Source organism: Vigna umbellata, chromosome 6 (genome assembly GCF_029865625.1).
Source record: "Vigna umbellata cultivar VRB3 chromosome 6, Vumbellata_1.0, whole genome shotgun sequence".
Lineage (NCBI taxonomy): Eukaryota > Viridiplantae > Streptophyta > Magnoliopsida > Fabales > Fabaceae > Vigna > Vigna umbellata.
Window position 1 is genome coordinate 32,138,160 of NC_142170.1, and position 3,951 is coordinate 32,142,110.

The window sequence follows — 3,951 nt, forward strand, 5'->3', positions numbered from 1 at the left end:
TAAAATGATATTATTTGGCCTAAAAAACCTAAGAATTACCTATAAGCACCTAATGGATAAGATATTTAAAGATCGAATTGACAACCGCATGGAGATATACATTGATAACATGGTGGCTAAAGCTCAGTCGATCAACAATCATGCAAAGGATCTTATAGAAATTTTTTACCATATTTGAAAATACAACATGCGTCTAAACCTAGCCAAGTGCAAGTTCAGTGTGGGGGAGGGGAAGATTCTTGGATTCATGTTGACCAATAAGTTCATAGGAGTCAACCTAGACAAGTGTTCGATAGTCCTCAATATGAGAAACACTCATAATCTCCAAGAAGTTCAGAGGCTATTTGATCAACTAATCTCACTCTCCAGATTTCTACCTCGACTAGTGAAAAGAAAAATTTGATTTTGAATGTCATGAAAATGAAGACGACAACAAATTGGGACAAGTGATGCACGACTACATTTGACAAAATCAAAGCGATCATTACCAGCCCACCTATAACCAGACCAGCAGCTAATAAAGAAGTGTAGTTATACATGTCAATGTCAAACGAGGTCATCCACGCCACACTCATGCAGGAAAACCCCAAATAAAGGCTTATATATTTCATTAGTTGGGAGCTACAAGATGTTGAGACCCGGTATAAACTAATTTTACTTCAAATTTTACTTCTATTAGTTCAAATGTAAGTACTGAACAATATACTTTTTTCTACCACTAGCATTTTTCCTTAAGGAAGATTTTAGCCAAGGAGGCTTTAATGAGGCAACTGAATTAATAAAATCAAGATTTTCACTACAAGTACTTGTCTCAATTTTTCTTCTCGTATGAAACAACTATCAATGGTCGGATAAGGGAGAGTTCATGCAATGAACCCCTATCGCACCAATTGACCCATTAGTTAAGGTAGAGTTCTAAGAACCCCTATTGTTGGAGCGTACGCTACTGTTAAGGAAAAGTTCTACACAAATCCCTACCACTCAAAGCATATACAATCGGTTGGGGAAGAGTTCTAAATGCACACCTATCAAACGATCACAATTAAAAATTGTTTAAAGTTCATCTAATGAACCCTTATTGAACGCACTATCGGTTAAGGACGAATTCTAACAAAACTTATCACACTTTTCAATGGATCGGTTAAAGACGAGTTCCAAACAAACCCCTTATAAATCCTTACCGATAAAATTCGTTGAGTAAAAATCACAATGAACGATTCCATATCACATTAAGGTCAAGCTCATCTTAAATCAATCGAGGCAAATACAAACTAACGAATTAAAAAAGACAACAGTATGAAGTTAAGTAGACTTTATATTACTTTAAAAGAAAGTTGTGCAAAATATGAAGGTCGATCCAATGACGATCAGTTTACAAAAAACCTAGCTTTACCGATTGTGTCGGATCGACCAACAAAATTTATTCAAACTACTAAGTAAAACAACTCTTAACAAAAAGAATGAAAAGATAAATATTAACAATCTAGATGACAACCTTTTCTCGATTGGTCGGATGCAAGAGACTTCACCTTTCATAACATCCACAACAACACCTCTGTCATCAGAGGTATTCATAACACACATGAACCTCCCCTTGTGGAAGGACATTTAAATGTCAATTATGCCCTCGTGTATGAGGATATCGTAGAAATAGGTCGCTTAGTCCAAATCATTCTGAAACTGACCTCGTGTTGAGCCATGATCTACTGCTCAATTCGTCAAGCTTTACGACTAAGGACTTGTATTTTTTGCCTAAGTCCCTTAAGGCCTTCTGGTCAACCTGTTGAGATAGAAGAAGGTTGTCAACATGTCATTGCAATCGATTAGACTTGGCCACCAAAATCTTTTCTTTCCCAAACAAGGTAGCAACCCTAGTGGCTGAATCATTTTCCTTTTGCATACAATAGGTATGAGCGGACCTGATCTCTTTCAGTTGGGTCGTCAGGACCCTATTGCCCTTAAGAACTGTTGCGAGATCCACTTGGGAAGCTACAAAGTCCTTCTCCAATCATATTATCTCTGATCGATTGGTGTTGGGAGACACCCTCTTACATAAAACATCCACACACAAATTAAATTCAACTATAGCAGCCAACACATCATATTCAAAGAGATCCTTAATCAATTCTTTCTCCTTAGAGTTAAGGTGAAAGAAGAATTTATTTCCCATTCGTAAGCTAGTACCAAAAACACCGCTAATAAGAGGGGCTGATGTCTCCCCACCTCGACGATCGTGCATAGGAAAATAAGTAGAAGTAAACTGCTTATTGTGCTTCCTCTTGCCCTTTCTCCTTTTAGCTTCATCCTACTAATCAGTAGAAGCAACGAAAATAATGGTAAGGAGAGGAATGTTTAGAATAGGTACAAGGGAGGTTATCGCCCCTACCATAGTGTTGCATTGGAACTTCTGCTGCTTTGGTCGTGGGGACCTTTTGTGCATATGGGTCGATCCCGGAACCGGTTGCACTTATCGGGTGCTTGTCCAACAGTTTTTTTGAAGAAGTTGACGTTTCAGGGGTTGGTGTAGGCCATTATAGTTGTAACACAAAAAAAAATTAGCCAAGTTAAAAACAAACAACAAATAAACCGAACAGGGAAAGATTATTTACTATAAACATCCCAACAAAGATTGTGACATCGAAAACATTTCAAAAGTTCTTTAGCTGGGAGTTTGGGGGAAGCTGCTCCAAAACTTCAAGAGCATAGCCTTCTTCATGGGTTATCATTGTTGATTCTCAAGGGTTTGATCGAGCGGGATTATGGGTCCATGACAAAGAAAAGTTTTGTTGATGGTTTCCTGAAGAAAAATTTACAACCCTTTACTGTAATAGCGACCTTGAAGAACCTCTTTAAAGCCCTTATAAAAAGTAGCAAAAAGTTGGAAGAGGTTCCTATCAATCTCACTTATTAGAGAAACTCATCCCTTTCGGACAATCGGACAGGTTCAATAGTGGTGGAGGAACAAGGTCGAGTAGGAATTAGGCCTAAAGCCTTGCACAATATCCCGAATGTTTGCATGGCCGCCCATGCATTTGGATAAAGTTGAGTGGGAGCAATGTTCAACTCCTGCAAGACCCCAACTTTGAAGTCTTTGAACGATACATGCACGAATAGGTCAGTAAAGAAGTAGGAGTACACAAAAAAAGAAGTTCAACTTCGAATTCTCTCGACCGTGGATACTCATTCGTTGCCTCAAAACACTTGGAGGTGTACGACATCATCATCAATGTTCTCCCTTAGAATGTACATCCGACCATTAAGGTCCATTATATCATTACCCATCGAAAGCGGGTAGCATACTTGTGGAATTCATGCGTGACCCATTCATATTCGGGAACTTTTGAAAGATTCAACTTGTCCTCCTCAATTACTATATGTGTTGACCAATACATATTGACCTAAATAGTACGAACAATCATCCGAAGAGGGAGAAAATCGATCCATCACAATTAGAATTAGTTAAATATCTATATGATTGTTTGAAGTTTTATTACACATTTATGATAAGGTTAAACCCCTTTAGTAGACCCTATTTATGTTGGATTTTTCCAATTAGATCCCCGTTTTATTAGATTCTCCAATTTAGTCCTAAAAAATGAAAATTTGAGTCAATTGAGCCCCTACCGTTAAACTGATTTAATGGGGTTAAGTTTTTTATGACCTTGAATATTGACGTGGCCAGTTTTTGAAACGTGGCACGTGGAATTTGCAATCTGGTAGAGGTTGCGCAACATGCAACAGGCCACGATGGTTTAGGGGGCGTGATGGACACTGGTGTTCAAATCCTGAAGAATCTTCCACCTTCCCTTTAGAAGCGTAATAGCCTCCACCACCACAGACCTTCCCTTCATGAGCATTCCATCGAACAGGTTCTGGGCGGGGGTGCCCATCCCGCTGGGGGAGAACGGGATGAGGAAAAAGGGCAGCAAAGGGAAGCACCAGTCTCTGACC